Consider the following 20,948-nt stretch of genomic DNA (forward strand, 5'->3'; position numbering starts at 1 on the left):
AATTGAAAATAGGTATTTGAAAATGTATTGCTGTCTCACCAATCACAAGTTTCCCACCGCAGAGCGCGATAGAGGCAACACGACAAAAGTTCTAATAAAAGAACATAAAATCTTCGATTCGTTGTCCGCTGATTCCTTCTCCAAAACTAAACCGATTTAAGTACTTTTTTCATTAACAATTAAAGCGAGGCTTGAGCTGTGTTCCTATGTTATATTTTTTTTGTATATTTTAGCCAGCTTTGTTTTCTGGGTGTTTGAACACAGAGGAAAATTTTGCCATTTTTTTAGGTTTTTGGACGTTCTTATCTTTTTTAATAATAAAATTACGAAAAAAAAGAAAACATTGGGACATGCTAATAGTGGCCATAGATATTCAGAAAAAAAATTATAACTCTACCGGCATTATCCAGGGAGGAAATAGGTGACAGCGTTTGTATGGAAAAACGGCGATGTGGACTCCTCTTAATGTCGTTTTAATTCATACGTTTGAAGGACGCGCGGCAAAAGATTTAAAATGCAATAAAATATTTCTTTCAAGGATTAAAAAAAACATACGTCCCTTCTATAGTGAAATGATTTCTATGTGCTCGGTGCAGTCGGACATTTTCTGAAGATGAACAGATATTTAACGCAACAAAGTATTTCCAACGTGTATGCCTAGCTTTGTTCAGAAATATTCAGATTACATAAGTCTAGATCTTTACAGGATAATATTTGTTTCATACCTAAGTTGCATTTTACATCACTGTGTTATTATTACGTAATGTTGCACTTTAGTTCGTACTTTTATGATTGTTTTTATTATTTTACATAGCGATTAAAATTGCGAGGAAGTATATTAAAATAATAATGATTACTCAGGTAGATACAGATAACATTTTTAAGGTCAAGTATCAAAATACTCAATCGCGCTATATGACATCCAAAAATGATTTTACATGCATATAAAATATAAGCCTTTGTTTTTTTTGTGTAATACTTCCAAAATACAACTAAACATATTTTTTTACTTTAACATTAAACTAGCCTGCTAAACTTAGTCTAGAAAATTTTGCAGGTTCTGGTTTTCCCTAATCGACCGCACTTTATGTTAAAGGTGAGAGCAACCCTATGCTATTTATTATTTACTAATTCCAGCCCTAGTAGACAAGTGGCAAGCGATTATCGTAAACGCTAACAAAATGTATGTAAATTTGACATAAGTCATCGCTTCGTTAGCGAATACTAATGTCAAATCCCATACATTTTGTGGCGTTGGCGTTGGCGTTTATGATAATCGCTTGCCACTTGTCTAGGCCCTCAGGTAATTTCCGTTACAAGGAACGTAAACGTTTCAACTTTCAAGCCCTGGTTGAGGAGAACCCTAGCTAGAAAAATATTGTGAGATTAAGGAGAATGCACATGGTAACTTTTTCTGTTACCCTTAGTGCCAAACTTTATTGTTTTTTTATAGTTTGCCACATTTATTTCAGCAGAATATAAATGAGTAACAGTTTTCAGTAATTTCTAATGTCACTTTATAAAAATACCTATTCTCGTAATCGTCTGTTTTAGATGATAATATAAAATGTATGAGTAACTGCCGTGTGCAAAGATTGCCGAATGGTATTAAAAATACAGATGGCGTTGACAGCAATTAATCTATACTAATATTATAATTCCGCAGAGTTTGTTTGTTTGTTTGTTTGAACGCGCTAATCTCAGAAAGTACTGTTCCGATTTGAAAAATTATTTTACTGTTGGATAGCCCATTTATCGAGGAAGGCTATATTTTATCACGCTAAGACTAAGAGGAGCTAAGAAATAGAGGAAAATGTGGAAAAAACGGGGGTAATTATATGAAATTGCTTATTTGAACGCGCTAATCTCAGGAACTACTGATCCGATTTAAAAAATTCTTTCAGTGTTAGATAGCCCATTTATCGAGGAAGGCTATAGGCTATATTTTATCACGCTGAGACTGAGCTAATAAATAGAGTAAAATGTGGAAAAAACGGGGGAAATTATATGAAAGGGCTTCTTTGAACGCGCTAATCTCAGAAACTACCGGTCCGATTTGAAAAATTCATTCAGCGTTAGATATCCCATTGATAGAGAAAGGCTATAGGCTATATTTTATCACGCTAAGACTAATAAGAGCGAAGAAATAGAGGAAAATGTGGAAAAAACGGGGGATATTATATGAAAGGGCTTATTTGAACGCGCTAATCTCAGGAACTACTGATCCGATTTAAAAAATTCTTTCAGTATTAGATAGCCCATTTATCGAGAAAGGCTATATGCTATATTTTATCACGCTAAGACTAAAAGGAGCTTAGAAATAGAGGAAAATGTGGAAAAAACGGGGGAAATTATATGAAATTGCTTATTATCTTTAGAACTACTGGAGCAATTATTATCATAATTGGCAAACATGAAGAATAGATCACGTGAAGGGACATAGGCTATTTTTGGTGGAAAAATGTACGGTTGCGTGAAATTCCTAAATTACGCAAGCGAAGCCGCGCGGAACAATTTATATTATATTAATTTATACAATAAAATCGTAGGAGAGTCAATTCTGTACTTACATTGAATATTTTTGTACAGTAAAATAATAATACTTGGGATGTGATCTACTATGCTAACGCGGACGAAGTCGCGGGCAACAGCTAGTATCAGGTAAATTTAGTTAAAATAATTCTCAGCTGACCAGTTCTAGTAATATTCAAAGCTTTTCTAATTCGTTTTAATCAAGGCAACTTAAGGTGACGCCGCGTTAAAGTAAAAAACCGTGTTGAAAAACAAGAAATGGAAAGGGCGTAAGCGACAAAATGGTTTTTGTCACGTAATTTCAAAACCATGAATATATTTCAAATAAGCTATGGGCAAATTAAAGTGTATGCTTGAACCAATCTAGGTACAAATTTTGGAAGCTTAAATCACTCTCCTCTGTTGGCAAAATTAGAATCCCTTTTTTACAGAGGTCTTTTTGATTGATTAATCTGTGTTATAAAAGTTGACCAATCGTGTTATGCTATGGGTAATTCAAAGACAAAGACATGATGAATACTGACAATGAACTTTAATTTCTTGTCACGACTACAACAAGCGAAAAATAACGACAGAAGTGAGAGCCATACCAGCGGACATCCTTCGCCGCGTCTCGGCAAATTCACGTGTCCGATTTGAAGAGTGCATTCGCCGTGATGGAAGACACCTTGACGGTGTAATATTCTGTACATAAAATCCGCACTAATACACTTTAATTTACTACAATAAAAATATTATAAACACAATTTGTTTTTTTTAAATACAAATTTTAAAGTTGAAAATCGGCGCTGAGACATCCTTTACGAATACATGATACAGATGACGGACTAGCAAGTGGGCGGCCAGGCTTTTTATTTCTCATGGATTGTTTCGATACATGAACTAACTGTTTAGTTATCACTTATCTCATTTCATAGATAATAAAGGAATATATAAAGCAATAAAATAACAGTTAATCAATAATCCCCCATTATACTCCATCAGAATCCTAAACATACTAAGTATGTAATTCATTTGTGACGGATTGTAACGATCTCCAACACAGAGTGATCGTCAGTCATCCTTTTATAGACTATCGATCGCGTTCAAACTATGTATTTCTAAAATAACAATCATTCAACTTGCATGCCCTCCATATACTTTAGCCAAGCCCTAGAAGAGATGAAGACATCAATACCTAAATATATAAATTAGGCTTCGACTTTTAATCATGCAGATGAATGAAAAATTGTCTTTTGTCTTTTTCTAACAAAGAGTTAATAGATGTTTGTCTGTGCTGATTACGATTTGATGGAACTCTGCCAAATGTTACGTTGAATAGTAAAAGTAGTTCACGTACCAACGTAGATTCACGTGAACGTTGTTTATTTGTTGCTGTTACGTGTACAATAACGTAGGTAATTGAAAAGAAAACCTTTTCACGGGAAAAATAAACAAAAACTGCTCAACGGATTTTGATAAAACTTTTAGCATTACAAAAGCTTGTGGTAAATAGAATAGTGTTGATAAGAATATTTAGCAGTATTTAGTACCTAACTTAGTATAAATAACTATAGTGAACTTCGATAGATAGAACTTCGATAGCGCGATGCAGGAATGTTAGGCGAATTGTGGGTACCGCCACAGGACCTTTTATGGTGGCACCAGCGGTCATTGACCTTTCTAGTCGTGTGAGTATTTTTAACCTGTCATAGCTTCTAAGCTATGTGAAAAATACTCACACTGCATTCTGTTAACTCAAGAGTAAAATCATTGAATTCTTGTAAAGAAACAGACTATTATAGTTTCATCGGAAAACGTCTTGGTTACCTCGTCGTATGATAATCTCCAACTACATATTTATTATTTATGAGTTTTAAGTGATATAATTCATACTGTGTTTACATCGTGTATGCAAAATACGATATCACCCTAAGGGCCTGCTTCACCACTTCCTGATAAGTGCCGGATAGGCTATCGTCTATAATCTATATCCAACTCTTAACTTGACAGAAAGAGTATGGTGAATCTGTCAAATAAGTTGTGGATATCCTTTCCGGGACTTTAACAGGAAGTAGTGAAACAGGCCCTTAGACTAGAAACATCTGTCACTTCATTGTCAATCGCGGTTTGTATAGAAAATGACAAGTTTTTTACAGGGACTAGGGAGTCAATGACCATTGCTGCATTGAGGCATTGACTGCTACAGACAGAATTCCACGATTTGAGAATTATATCAGTCAGTCTAAGTTGAATTTATACAGGTGTAACAAAACTAAGTACTTATAACTGATAATACTTTAGGATGTGCACGTGTACGTGTTCCTCGTAGAGAGTTCACTGTGAAAGTGGCAGCGCTGAAAGACCAATTTTTTCACTTTTGTATGGGGAAACTCGTGGCGCTCGGCACTTTCCCATACAAAAGTGAAAAAAAATCATCGTCTTTCAGCGCTGCTACTTTCACAGTGAACTCACTACAAGGAACATGTACACACCTGAAGTATTATCACTTAGTTTTGTTACACACTGTATAACGTCCGCCAGAACGCGCAGATTTGCGGCTCTCCGCTCTACCGCGAGATTACAAGCAAATATATGTAAATGACATGGACATGATGCACGACCGCGCCGCGCCGCTAGGTATTTAAATAAATATGTAGTTACATATAATATTAGCTTTTGATCTGGCGGTGTAACGGCCAAACAACGCATTTGCGTCGCCACATAATAATATAAATCCAGCCTAAATGGCAGTCAGCGAATCTAATGACATAATCATTTATTTTCCGGAATTTCGGAAGCGTATCCGGTTGCGAAAATACCGAGTGATACCATTATTAACCACGCAAAAATACCGGTTACCAAGCCCTTAATATAAATAACCAATATAATCTATTATTGTGGGTTTATTTATAGATATTAGTCGCTATCTTCTTACGACATGGATGTATCATACATACCCAGACGTACAGATCTAAACATCGGTTGGGACTTGTGAGCGGCTCAGCAAGCCTCGGCTTGCTTGGCATCTTTTCAACAAATAATTTTTTTCTTATACAAGCACAGGGCTGTGTGATGTGTCATGTGTGATTGTCCGTAAAGCCTCCGCAATTTTTCCCCTTCCTCTGGAATTTTCATCTCTCTTTAATAAGACGCATTACAATTTACATTGACAGCTTTTCTTACAGTTGGCTTGTACATGAATTTCCATGTCTATAAAATTTTAAAATTGGTATTTAACCTCTTTTATACCTTTATTAAATAGATTAAAAGTGAAAATTCATACCACAGCACCAACTGCCACCATGACTACCTCATAGTACGTGTGACTAATGTTTTGGACAGTTAAATTATACAGTGTGTAACAAAAATAAGTGATAATACTTTAGGGTGTGTACGTGTTTGACCAAAATTTTTTTTTACTTTTGTATGGGGAAACTCGTGACGCTCGGGTCCTTGCCCATAAAAAGTGAAAAAAAAAATTCGTCTTTCAGCGCTGCTACTTTCACAGTGAACTCTCTACAAGGAACACGTACACACCCTAAAGTATTATCACTTATTTTTGTTACACACTGTATATTCCCATTTGCCATTATAACAATGTTTGAATTAATAAAATTGTTTAGGTCTCAATAATCTGCGTAGAAAGCCGTGTTCACACCAAACCGACTGTGAGCCGCCGAATGTGAGCCAACGTTACTCAGTTTATTGTATTTCCATACCAATTCACTTTTTCGTTCACACCTAACCGACAATACGCCATTACAATAGGCATGGGCGCGGACATTCGATACCGTATATTTTCTCGCTCACTCACGTTCACACTGGGGCTCACAGTGAGCCTGCTCACATTCGGCGGCGTATAGTCAGTTTGGTCTGAACACGCGCTAACATGCGACGTCTAGACAATGGTACATGAATGCCAGCACGAGATGACGAAATACAGTGGCCAGTGGCGCTTAAGAGCCAGCACGAGGCACGCGCATGTCGCATGCGGCATGCCTGATACCACATTGTATCAAACACGCTTTATTAGTAGTTTTCCAACACATTATACGCATATACTAAACTAGTTTGCGAATACTGTTACTTCCGTAACCTAAAAATATAAGTTAGCAAGATTTTACCCTTATAAATATAGCTAGCTGTAAATATTTTGGTATGACACATCCTTAAATATTATTCATTAGTCTTTATCTATACATATAATAAAACTGTAGAAATGACAATTCTGTACATTAAAGATATCCAAAAAATAATAAGCGGGGGCTGTTACTACATCGCTATAGAAGCCAAAACTGTGGTTAGTTTTTTGTCTGTCTGTCTGTATGTTTGTTCCAGCATCACACGACTGATCCGATTTGAATGCGGTTTTCGCAGATATATTTGTCTTCTCCCAACTTAACATCTGGTGTACAACATTTTTAAATGTTGAGTTTTAATTCTCCTTTAGGATCAAACAAAGTTATTTATTAAAAGTGAAATTAATCTAACCAAAACTAAACATACAGATTTTGAGTGTCGTTTGATTAACATACGGGAGGCTTTGCCCCCGGACGGTACTTACTACCCCCCCCCCCCCCCCCCTGGTAATGTTGCTAAGCAAAATGGTGTTGCGTCGTTAGTGTTGAGTTTTACTCCTTCTTTAGAATCAAAGTAAGTTATTTAATAAAAGTGAAATTATACTAACCAAAAGTAAACATGCAGATTTTGCGTGTCGTTTGATTAATATGCGGGAGGCTTTGCCCCTGCCCTTACTTGGGGGGACTGCGCCCCCCCACCTGGTAATGTTGCCAAGCGAAAACGTGTTGCGTCGTTAGTGTTGAGTTTTAATTCTCCTTTAGGATCAAACAAACTTATTTATTAAAAGTGAAATTAATCTAACCAAAACTAAACATGCAGATTTTGCGTGTCGTTTGATTAACATGCGGGAGGCTTTGCCTCCGGCCGGTACTTGGCGGGGCTGTGCCCCCCCCCCCGCCTGGTAATGTTGCCAAGCAAAAACATGTTGCGTCGTTAGTGTTTAGTTTTAATTCTCATTCCTTAGGAACAAACTAAGTTATTAATTAATAGTGAAACATGTGAAACATACAGATTTCGAGTGTCATTTGATTAATATGAGGGAGGCTTTGCCTGGATATGGACAGACGGACAGGCTGATATTATATCTTTGTACTCGGGTTCCGTTGTTACCATTTGAGTAAGGGACCATAAAAAGGAGAGAATTATCCATTTCCGTTATTATACTATGCTAACGCCTACGAAGTCGCGGGAAACAGCTATCCATAATAATATTATAAATGCGAAAGTGTATTTGTTTGTTTGTCCTTTCTTCGCAGCCTAACGAAGCAACCAATTGACTTTATTTTTGGCATCGACTTAGTTGAAAGGATAGAGAGTAACATAGGCTACTTTTGGTCTTGGAAAAACATCATGTTTCTAAAGGAGATTTGCAAGAACATTCGTATTGTACACGATTTTCGAATTTCATGCGAGCGAAGCCGCGGGCAAAAGCTAGTTCACAATAAAATTGTGATGAGGTCATTTAGAAAATTAGATATAATATATACGTATTACGTATTCAATATTCATTTTCCTTAAATATCAGAATATCGGTAGCAGAAAACTACCTTTTACAGTTTTGGTTACAACTTTCAGTTGAAAATCTTGATTTTGTAAATAACTTTAATTGCAACATAATATATCAGTATTATTTTGAAAATTAAATTATCTCGTTATTTCTTGTTGACTATCTACGAGTTCTTCGACTTGGTCATAAGCAGATAGTATAAGTAAGAACTTCTAGTCGTATATCACTTAACTCTTGTTCGTTTGTTAGTTTTATTTGATCGAAAGTTAAGCTATGACTAATATTGATTGCAAACATATTGCAACTTCAGTTCTAACAAATGTCATACAAGCTCAAATTAATAGAGTAAACTGTACTTATTACACATAAGGCATAAATACACACATACAATTTATAAAGCACGTTGCAAGCACAAAAGACACGTGCTTGCATCGTGCTTTATAAATTGTAGTTTAAAACAAGCAGACAGAAAAAACTAGGCTGTATAAAACATCTGTTGTGGATGATTTGTACAGTATTTCTCATAGCGAAGTAACCACTCCTCAAATAATGTAGTGCCTGGGACAAGATTTTTAAATGTCCGTATGGTTGCCCAAGCGCATACGGCATACTCGCATCATAGTCGGCCTAGTCCAGAGGAAAGAACTAGTCAATACGTCTGGGACCAACAGTACTATGTGCGGGTTTCCTCACGATGTTTTCCTTCACCGTACGAGCATCCGCATTATGTACTTGAGATCAGAAAATGTCTCATAGGTACACGCCTCCACCCGGGTTCGAACTTGCACCCTCTAGGAGTGCGAACCGAAGGTCAAGCAGACAGAGCACCTGATGCAAATACATTAATGTTATATGTCCATCGATAGCGACCAACACCAGCACGGCCACCAGTAGAAATGCGAAAGTATAGACAAACTATGGAGATAAACTTAAGGTGAAGTTCCGATCCTTTTTTCGTTCCGAAAAATTCAATTAAAATGCCACTTTATGACAGACTATAGTCCTAAAAATTCAAATAATATCCTACTTTATGACATATATTATAGTCTGTCATAAAGTGGCATTTAATTGAATTTTTGTCGGTCGCGATTAGCGGCGGTAAAGATCGGAACGAACCTTAAGTTTATGTCCACAGTTTGCCCATACTTTGGCATTTCTACTGGTGGCCGTGCTAGCCTGGGAAACCACCAGCAAATTGCAGAAAATATTATAAGTTACTGCCGCACTCAGAGACGAATTAATGTAAAGCCCCTGGATTCATTATCTGTTAAACTTCTAAAATCTATGGTCAAACTCCTCAATAAATTATTGAAGTTTAAGTTGGTACTACTAATATAATTATTATATTCTATGGTTTAAGGGCCTGTTTCACCACTTTCTGATAAAGTTCGAATACTTACGCTATTCACAACTTTTTTGACAGATTCTCCATACTTCATCTGTCAAGTTAAGTGGAAACCCTAAACTACAATCATCATTAAATATGTCTGTGCGTCTGTTAAAGTTTAAACCCTATCCAAGCTCAGCTTAGGTGACGCCCACAACTCCTTTGCGTCAAAATTCGTTTATCGCGCGGAACTCTAAATTTTTCCAGGATAAAAGGTGTCCTATGTCCTAACCCGGGAAGTAGATTTAACAGACAGACAGACACACTTTCGCATTTATAATATTAGTATGGATCTACACTTATAGCAGTAAATCATGCTCCCAAAACATTGTGTCATATTGTATATATTGAAAGATAAACTTATACACAATAATTAACAACTTCCTGTATCCGGTGTGTATAAAACCGCTTTTTGGATTGAAACAACCAGATTATTCTGGATATTTTACATCGGAATAATACATAAAATACTTCACCTTTGGCACTATTATCCATTCTGTGCCTTTGGACCAAAAACCGTCGGGTTCAAGTCTCGAAGTCCAACACGGAACATGCGGAGTCGTGCTATCACTGATATGCTAAATAATATTGTAAATGAATGCTCTCAGTAGTGTAGATTTTATTGGTATTATTGGTGTAAAATATTTGTTAACCGACTTCCAAGAAGAAAGTGGTTATCCTAATGCGATGCGACGAATATATCTTAGTAATGGAGTGCCTACTTCCAAAAAGGAGGAACTTGTGTCTGTTCTACTGTTCCAGTAGGATTTTGTATTGCCCGCCCGTCGCGCGTCCTTGGCAATGTCTAGTAACTAGTTGTTAGAAAACAATAATCGTTTCAATTTTGTATCACATCCGAAAATTGTGGGTCACGAGTAACGACACAATAATTACGACTATTACGAGTACAAAGAAATACGTGCCCTCATTTTGTTGAAAGAAACTGAAATTGTATACGAACTCTACGTAATAACTGAAATAGCATTTCTTTTTAGAAGAACTGCCTATTTCAGTAACCCAATACTCTACAATTATTATTGTAATAGAAACAGACTTATATTAATATGCATAGCGACTAGCGAGCCTTAAGGCCTGTATTCACTTTGATTAGTGCAAGTGATTAGTGATCAGGAAAAAGTACGTGTGGACAGGGACTGATTAGTACAAGTCCTTTAATATCTGCTAATTACTAATCACTTGCACTAATAAATGTGAATACAGGCCCTTACAGCTTTAGCGCGAGAGTTGAGAAGTTGTTGCATAGAGACATACTTCACAGTTCACACCCTAAAATTCTACGGTCGCACTCACTCTTTTAATGATAACTTATCTTTACTTAATTAAATTAAGAATTTGACAGAATATGTACGAAGTTTATTACAAAATCTCCATTATTATAAAAGTTTTTCTGAGTGAGAGACAGCAGTGGTGAAGGTTGGTTTTTCAGACAGGAGCCCTATAGGGCACACCCACGGCACACCCATAGGCTAGCCTGTATAATAAGGGGTAGTGATTTGGATGGCGAAATACGATTTTGAAAATGTAAAAAGTAAAATGTGAGGAGCTAATAGGAATGGCGGATAAATAGACTTTTCAACACAAACTACTTATATTGCAAAAAATGTATAAATTATAGTTTTCGACAAATAAGAATGTAACAATTAACAACGCAAAAAATGTTTGTCTGTTATTCGCAAACTGGAAGATCCAAAGCGGATATTGAACCAAAACAACATTAAGTATGTTTTTAGCATAAATTATTCTAAATCGCTTGGTGTTTTCCCCTCAATCCAGGTCAAAGCGTAAAAGTTAATAATTCTCAAACAAATATTAACCTAAAACACATAATTTATGTTTTTGTTCAAAATCTAATAATTCCAATCGAGTTATATACTTACTCGTTTAAAAGTTTTCAAATCGAATTCAATATAATTTATTATTTTACTGTTCGATATTCCAGTTGAATGACGCACGCGCACGTTGAAAGTAGTTAGTACAAGCTCCTCATCGTCCTCATCGTTAATATCATGATATTATGTTAAAAAACAAGGATAGAAGCGCGAGTCGGACTCGCGCACGAAGGTTTTCGTACCATTATAGAACAAGATTAGGCCAAAAATTGTGTTTTTTGTATGAGAGCCCCCCTTAATTTTATATTTTATTTTAATATTATTATTAAATATTAAAGTACACATAATATAACTAAGGACTTTGAGAAAAATTCAAGTTGCCTACCTGTTGCTACTATTGATATAGAGCAAGAAAAACCAAAAAAAATACGTGTGTTGTATGGGAGCCCCTTTAATATTAATTTTATTTTGTTTTTAGTATTTGTTGTTACGGCGGCAACAGATATACATAATCTGTGAAAATTTCAACTCTCTAGCTATTACCGTTCTTCTGTTACAGCCTGGAGACAGACAGGGAGACGGACAGGGAGACGGACAGACAGACGGACAGACAGACGGACAGACATCGAAGTCTCAGTAATAGGGTCCCGTTTTTACCCTTTGGGTACGGAACCCTAAAAAATAGGTTTTTTGTGCGATTTCGGCAACGCGGCAAATGTATGGTCAAGGTCGTTTGCTTAGGGGGCAGGCCTTAATACGCAGTGATATTTTGGATGGCGGTATTCTATATTCAAAACAATAAGAATCACTCCGATAAGATTTAAATTATACGATCATAATTACAGCCACGTTCTATACCAAAAATAATTACTTAAAGTGTTCCAGTGATTTATATTTACGCTGGTAGAGCTAAAAGTGAATATTGCTCACAATAATGTTTGGAGGACAGCTGTTGTTTTATAGAAATGTTTGAAAATATCCAACGTGCGTCTTGTTTGTCTCTGCGTCAATGAAATATACATAGTTGCAGCTCTATTCATACTTATGCAATGGTCTAAAATATCTTGAGTCTATGCCACGCCTCCATGTCAATGTCGTTTACATTCATAAGATCCTAGTAGTAACTAATATCTTCTTCTCTTTCTACCGTCTAAAATGTATGGCTGCTGCTGTTTCGTTCTTACTTCTACCGGGCACCGGCACTCTCTGAGTGCAAGTAATTCTTTTTCATACTTGAATAGAAAATATACGTCTACTTTCAAACTAAATTGAATCATAGGTAGTTTAGTATATAATTATATATCTATGATTCAATTTGGTTGCCTATCTTATCTGAATGCATTCTTAGAAGAAAATTACGTGTTTAGGCGTTATCGCTAATAGTATAAGTTTTGGTAGCACTATCTTTGATTTATTTTCGTATCTGATATATTTAAATACATTATCCAAAGCTAAATATACATTCCAAATCATTGTGTAATCTTTCAAAAAATTGAAGATACATATTATTAATTATATTATTATCTCTATCTACTGTTTTTATTTAGCTTGGTCATTGACTTTGATTGTATAATGTGTTACGTATGATCATTATTTAGTTTTGATTCGAAAACCTTATTTTTAAATCTCAACTACTAATCAAACTACAAAATATAAGTTTTTGGTTCCTTCAGTTGTAGTTAAGATTTTTAAAAATAGGTTTTTAGATTGTGTAGATGATAGAGTGTTAATTGTGTAGATAAAGATATTATCGAACGTGACAATAAAGATAAAGTTAACGATTATTTTATTTTTTACCTATTTTAAAATCTATGAAACTTCAAATATCTTATCTTATATCTTTAAACGAGCAATAATTGGAATCTCGGAATCGGCACCAATGATTTTCATGAAATTTAGTATATAGGGGGTTTCGGGGACGATAAATCGATCTAGCTAAGAATCGTTTTTAGAAAAGGTTATTTTATTCGTGTTTTATCGAATACCGAGCAAAGCTCGGTTAAATAGCTAGTGGTGGTTATACAGGTTGTTCAGGTGAATACCGTTATCCTAATAAAACCGTCAAAATAGTCCGTCTTCATACCCATACAAATTGCCCGGATCGGCAATTTGTATGGGTATGACGAGGGATTTTCGAGCTCCCAGCATCGTTCTCATAGAAAAAGTAGTTCATTTTGACGGGCTCATTTGATGGTTTTAAGGATAACGGTGTTCACCCGAACAACCTGTATAGTTATTATACCTAAACCGCTCCACCACTTCTGAATATTTTATATTTATTTTATAGTTATACTTAGTTTCTATTAAAATCTTAATGACGGTCCCAAACAAGGAATAAAATATATAAATTAATATCCGACTTTTACAACGAACTAGGATGAAGCTTTTGACATTAACTTAAAACTATTCATAAAATTAAAGTGATCAATAAGTGTCTTTGTTAAAAACATTAATGCACTTACAAATCTAGTATTTTATCTCTGTCACAACATTTTTTGACATCAACTTTGACCTTTGTACGTCAAATATCACAACTAAAAAATATAGAGACCGTGTATGAATTTGGAATATGTTTGGGACCGGACACAGCTAGCTCGACTATTCTGGCTTTGTCCCCACTTTTCCCCGCATCACCCCGCTTCTCCCCACTTCACCCCGCTTCTCCCCAATCCCCACTTCTCCCGCTCTCCCCCACTTCCCCCTGCTTCACTCCACCCAAGTTGCGCATGTCTTCGCGCATGGCCGTTGTGATACCGCAGTGGAACATTCGCGAAGGGTTACGTCACAGTCGCACCACGTGGAGGCCGGTTCCGTTGTAAACACTTGGTCCGATGACTTGTGATGATTCGTCATCATCATCATCATCACTCACGAGATTAACACACGAATCATCATAAATATTGTCGTTGTGAATAATTGAAATTGTAAATTATTGTGTCATCACTCACCGTGAGTAGAACCAAATAATGAGTAAAACTAATTTCCATGATACCGTACTCTGCACAGTCTCTGTACTTGTTCTAGTAGCCATAATTGTAAAGTTTATTACTAAAAATTGTGTAGGTACTTGTGTGCTGTCACTTACGTATTAGTTTTTGCTAGCGCCTCCGCCCGTATTTACAGAGAACTCTGCGGAAACCGTACATTTTCCATCGATAAAAAATAACCTTATGTCATCGTGCGCTTTTATAATTTTGGACGTGGCGCTAATATCGTGGACGTCCGCGGTAAAACGATAACATAGGGAAGTAAAATGTATGGAAATCTTAATATATATATTTCTTGTGTGCGTGTGTATGTGACTGAACTCCTCCTAAACGACTGGACCAATTTTGATGAAATTTTTTGTGTGTGTTCGTGGAGATTCGAGAATGGTTTAGATTTACAGTTTGGTCTACTGGAAAATGTTTTTTCAATTAATTTCTTATTTATAAGGAGTTGTTGATTTTGGAATGTTTTACATTAGATCCGGCGGACGGCGCTATCATCGCATTCAATATTATTCTATTTCAATTTTAGTTTGTCCTGACAGATGGTGCTACGATTAATTTGAAAAAAATTTTGTTATTCAATTCATGTGCTGATTAAAATAGTAAATAAATAACACATAGGCTACAATTTTAACCGACTTTCAAAATGGGGGAGGTGTTATGTTCGTTTTCTTATATTCAACGATAACTCCGCCGTTTGTTAACCGATTTTCAAAATTTTTCTTTTGGTATATAGGGTATCATCCCAATTTGGTATTATATTCAGAAAAGTGGTGATCTGATGAAGGATCCATAAGTAATCGAGGGAACTCCTCAAAACTTATAGGGAAACATATGGTGACTTCGGTTTCGTGAGAAGTATTCTAAGCATATGCTACCAACAAGTAAGATTTTGCACCGAGATATACCTGGTATACCGTGGTTCGGAAGGTGCTGAGAGAATTCCTGATTCTTTATAGATACAAGTTTGGGAGTTTCGGCGTTGTTTTAAGAACAGAAAGCATATGCTACTATGCAAATTACATTCTTCATCATCATCATCATCATCATCACTACCATATCGAGACTCGAGTTTGTCAAGCGATAATTAAAAAAAATCTATATCTACCTAATATTATAAACCTGAAGAGTATGTTTGCTTGAACGCGTCAATCTCAGAAACTACAGGTCCGATTTAAAAACTTATCTCAGTGTTAGATAGATCATTTATCGAGTAAGACTCATCATTTATCGAGAAGGTTATATTATATTATTACTCTAAGACTAATACGACAGAAGAAACTCAGGAAAATGTGGGAAAAACGGGGGAAATATTTTTTATGGGAAAATGTACCTACGGATTCTGTAAAATTTCTAATTTACGCGGGCGAAGCCGCGCGGGACATCTAGTATAATATAATTTCAGTCGACGAGAACCTTTTAACGGGTCTTTTCGCTGGTTCGCAGCACAGAATTTCGAACCGCGGTTCGAAACAGCGAAGAACAAAAGAAGTTTTTGAAATATTTTGTATTCCCGATTCATACCGCGTTGATTGGAGTGGTGTGAAACCACTAATTAATTATTTTTTGCTATGGGTGGATTCGGACCACGAATTTAAGCCAACAATTAGTGTAACAAACTTTTTTTAGTTTCATTTATTTATTTGTACAGACGTATAGAAAAGTGGTTTCAAAAAGGAATAAAAACACATTTTTAATAACGAAATTACATTTCTTTCAAAATCATAAATAACTTTAATAATAATAAGGTTTTAATTGCATAAAATCACAGTCGTAAATTCTAAATATTCAAAAAGAAAATAATCTTTATAAAAATAATTAAAACTATATAATTGTATAAAATCACAGTAAAAAATTAAACAAATCAACAAGAATAATATTTAATGTAAACAAAAGAAATTAAAATTATATAACTGTATAAAACCTTAGTCGAAAAATTAAAATATGTAATCAAAAATAATAAAAAAAATAAAAACAATCAAAAGGAGTAAAATTATTTTTATTATAAAGTTAATTTTAAACCCTTAATTTTTCCAGGCAGTGACCGATGGTTATTTCACCCGCTAATAACTCTTTTATGATGTTACCTATTCTTTTAAGTCGGGAATTTTTTGCGCCCATCTCGCATATTTTTACTTTCGTTTGGTCTTAAGACTTAAATAAATATTTTTGATTTCTTAATTATGTTGAGCTTAACTGTACTTAAAGGAATATGTAATAATAGAACTATCTACACTGCGAATCCATTAATTCAAAAACAGGTCTTCTCTGTTTCGAACCGCGGTATGAATCGGGTAATTAAAAAACAATCCTTCGCTGTTTCGAACCACGGTTCGAAAAACTGTGGTGTGAACCAGCGACAGACCCTTTTTAACGTGCACGTTAGAAGACATCACGACGTCTACACTCTTCTAAACCGTACAAAACGTCCACGGTACGTAAAATCAAAAAGGGCATTTTTCGTACCCAACGTTTTATCATGGAAGTCGGCTTCCACGATAACGTGACGCCCAGAATAATAAAAGCGCACATTTCCCGTAAAGTATTCAAAATCTGTACCTCACTCAAATCAGTCTCGTAGTTTCATAGTCTATTGGAATTTGGAAAACAAACTTTTTTTTTGCGTATTCAGTCTCAAGGTGACTTTACGCGTCATTCTTGAGTTACTTATATGTTTTAATTATTCGTAGGTTCTAGGAAACACTCTGAAATAATTTAATAACACCGCTAACCACAGAATATGAAACGTTTACGTAAGAATCATTTCACAGCGTTGCATTTGGTGAATGTGAGTTTTGGAGGTCAGAAACGAAAGCATACACACTGAGCAAGTAGGTGTGGTGCAGCCAAAGAGATTAAGAACAATAATATCATCTTGACACTTCTAGTACTTCATAGAAAAAGTATTATTTTGCATTGGTGTAATAACCAAACATAGTAAGACTTCGGATGTAGCTATGTACAATATTAAAAAACCGGTGCAGCACGTTTAGAGCTATTACTGAAATTATGAAATCAAAAAGGTACGGTAGTCCGTATAATGTATATGAGTATTGAGTAGTGTGTAAATGCAAAAAATATAACATAGAAAAGACAATCCAGAGGTTCACTCTGAAGCCTCTGGATTGTTTACTTTTGTCGCAAAACGTACGGTTTATCAATTACGCACCAAACCTAATGTATGATACTATATGTATAGTCTAATTAGTAGTTCTGTCATGTTATTGGTCAATCATGACCAACTTGAATTTGGTCTTGACTCTTGAGTGACTCACGGCCTCTAAGCGTTTTGCGACGCTAGAAACGAGTAAACTTGCCATTTTCAAATGATTTATTGCTGGGAAATCACTAGTTTGAGCCAAACTTATACAACTCTTGAGTCATTTAAGTAATACGATGTTATTAAACTTAATGCCTAGTATTCTTGGACATTTTAAAGGTCCCGAGTTGAAAAAACGTCTTATAAGCGTCGCTCTACCGTCATATCACTTCTCTGGCTGTCTCTCTAGTGTATGAGATGTGAGAGTGAGATACTCTAATCGAAGCGACATTCGAAGCATTAGAATCTGTCCCTTGCGACATTTCTGCGAAAAAATAATAAGTATTGCGTGAGTCGTCATCGGTGCAAGCCACATAGTCTTATGCTGTTACGAAATACTTAGCTAGACATGATATCCGAAGTATTACACAACGTGCTAGACAGACGAGAAGCCGCAGCAGGGTTTCCTAAACTTTTCTCAGAGATAAACAACAGTTTGAAAACCAACATAAGTATGGGATATTTTTTTCTACCTTTAATGCTTTATGCATGCTCGTTTCTTGTTCGATCCAGTCCGTTGTCTATCAAACTACAGAATGATATTCTCGTGAAATATCAGACAATCGTCAAACGCGTTCTAACTGGCCAAACCTCCAAAAATAAATTTCAACTTACGAATAAATTTATCAATACTCTTATCTAGCTTATGATTTCTGCTTTTTAATCGACTTCAAAAATGGAGGAGGTTAGACGTTCGTCTGCATATTTTTAATACTAGAGCTATAAGTAGTTTTTATGCCTAGCATCATTTTCTTTGTTAGCTAAAGTCAAGGTTGAAATATAGAGACGTACGTAATTTGACGATATAAATAACAAATAGGGAAATGTAAATGATGTTGGTGAAGCAAATATTTTGTGTGAACTAATCCTAAATGTACATAAGTCTGTAAGTACATAACATACTCGTAGTACAGACGAAAATTGACAGCTCATCATTAAGTGCGTAAAATGTTCTGAAGCGCAAAACGATTATGGCACAATGAAAATATTTGTAGACTTGGCTGATATTCTCTTATGTAATAACAATGCCGTAAATAGCCTTTTTTGCGCCCTGTGCGAGCTTATAACTGCACTCTTGTTTTTTAACTGGCTTCCAAAAAGGAGAAGGTTCGGCTGTAGATTTTTTTAGTACATTGGTAAACATCTCTGGGGCGCAGCGGGAAATACTTATCGGGAGCAATTCGAAAGAATAAGATCTAAGAGAAGAGACGAGTCTACGCCCTGTGCCTGGGCACCGGTGGCACCGCCCTATTTACGGCACTGTGTAATATACAAAATGTATATTAAGTTTTCTATCATTTTTAAATGTGGTCAATCACAAAGGTTCTTTGAGTTTTTTGAGTTCACATTTTAATATAAGAAATTATTGTGAACTATGTTCCCGCCCGAAACTCGTTACTCCCGGAGGAACCGCACATTTTCCAAGGATAAAAGTATCTATCCTACGTCCTTTTCAGAGACTCATCAAATTTCAGCAAAATCGGTTCAGCAGTCTGGGGCGTGAAGAGGTAACAGACAGACAGACAGACACACTTTCGCATTTATGATATTAGTATGGATACTACAAGTCGAGGACATTACGCAACCACGAAGGCCGACACACGGAAACTCGCGCACCAGTGAAAACACGTTAGCAGTCTGCTCTACTGGTCTTGACATTGAGCTAATAGTTTGGTAACATTCTTGAAAAAAAAGAGGTCGCACTTGGGCAGTGCCGGCAGAAGTGAAAAACAGCAGCTAATTTGGATTAAATAAAATAGGAGGCATTTTAGCGCTTTGATCGTTTTTAACACATTCCTTTTTATCAGAAGTACTTCTGAATAATTATGATATAATCTGTTTGACAGAATCTTGGTTAAATGATAATTTTTACAGTTCAGAGTTTTTCGATGACAGATACGTAGTTTTTCGGCGAGATAGGAATGTGTCTTTGGTAGGTGCAGAGAGGGGCGGAGGAGTGATAATTGCTGTGCGAAGCGATAAAAGCCCGGTTCCGCGTGACGAATGGAGTACTAATATGCACTATGATCACCTGTGGGTAAGTATTCCGCTTCCTTGTTTTAAATTTATACCTAGCATTCCTGCTCCCGCCTTCTTGCATATTTGCTGTGTGTATATACCGCATTGTGACCGCCACAACATAGAATTGCACTTAATTTTTGAATCGATCAGCAATCTGATGCAACAAAACCCGAGTGATATATTTCTCATAGTAGGTGACTTTAATGTTTCTCAAGGTGAATGGTACTATGATACTGATTTTAATTCTATGGTGATGCAGTCGAGTTTAAATAACTTAGTTCAATTAACTACTGACTTTATGAGTTTTACGAGCTTAAGACAGTTTAGTTCATCTTTTAATACCAGTAATAGATTATTGGACCTGATTTTCTGTAACAGGGACTGCACTGTGACTAGTTGTAATGATCCGATGACCGCAGAGGATGAGCATCACAAATCATTAGTTATCGAATTATCTTTGGACGTGTCCCTTCCGTTGCATGAAAACTTAACAGAAAGAAAACTATTCCACATGGCTGACTATGATGCTGTTAGATCAGAGCTATCGTCCACTGATTGGCAATCTAAGTTATTAGTGAAAAATAATATAAGTGTGGATTCATTGGTGCAGGAATTCTATAACATCATTAATGATATTATAGACAGATATGTCCCTAGGCGTAAAGTTATCGACACAGCCCGCTATCCTCCTTGGTATAGCGTTCCATTAATAAAATTAGGCAAAGAGAAGCGAAAATTTCATACACGCTGGAAGCGGTACGGTAATCCCTTAGATTACCTAACTTTTTCTACGCTTAGAAAAAGGGAATCTAGTCTTAAAAAAATCGAATATCAAAAGTACATTAAAATAAGTGAGGATAGCATAAATAAATGTCCCAAAATGTTTTGGCGGTTCGTTAAATCAAAATTACCGTCTAATCATGTACCTCAAACAATCAAGTTTCAAAACCATATCTCAAATACTGGCGAAGGCACATGTAATCTCTTTAGTAAATATTTCAGCTCAGTTTTTGTTAAAAGCGCTTTACGACCTCCCACGTATAATGTCAATTCAGTTTCATCAAACTCCTTAGTGAATGTCAACTCAATCTTCATTGCTGAAGAGGTTATCCTTAAGGAACTCAAAAACATTGATATCCATAAAGGTCCTGGATATGACGGGTTACATCCTATATTTATACGTAAATGCGCCAAGGAACTAAGTTTGCCTTTGTTTATTATTTACAATAAATCTCTAACGGAGGGCACATTTCCAATGAAATGGAAACAGGCCCTTATT

General features: G+C 35.8%; 1 long non-coding RNA gene across 3 annotated transcripts; it reads right to left on the reverse strand.

Annotated features, from left to right (window-relative positions):
- Positions 1–519: 519 nt before the first annotated feature.
- On the reverse strand, positions 520–15,450 carry LOC121730406. 3 transcript variants are annotated; one of them, XR_006036110.1, is made up of 4 exons: positions 11,959–11,970; positions 10,654–10,658; positions 6,325–6,398; positions 520–530 (listed from the first exon to the last, which is right to left on the reverse strand). It is a non-coding gene; the product is annotated as an uncharacterized LOC121730406 (long non-coding RNA). The 3 variants fall into 3 exon arrangements; XR_006036108.1 differs by lacking the exon at positions 520–530 and having other exon boundaries at positions 6,157–6,398; XR_006036109.1 differs by lacking the exons at positions 520–530; positions 10,654–10,658; positions 11,959–11,970 and adding an exon at positions 15,437–15,450 and having other exon boundaries at positions 6,157–6,398.
- Between the last annotated feature and the right edge of the window lie 5,498 nt (positions 15,451–20,948).

The sequence above is a fragment of the Aricia agestis genome, chromosome 9, assembly GCF_905147365.1.
Source record: "Aricia agestis chromosome 9, ilAriAges1.1, whole genome shotgun sequence".
Taxonomy (NCBI): domain Eukaryota; kingdom Metazoa; phylum Arthropoda; class Insecta; order Lepidoptera; family Lycaenidae; genus Aricia; species Aricia agestis.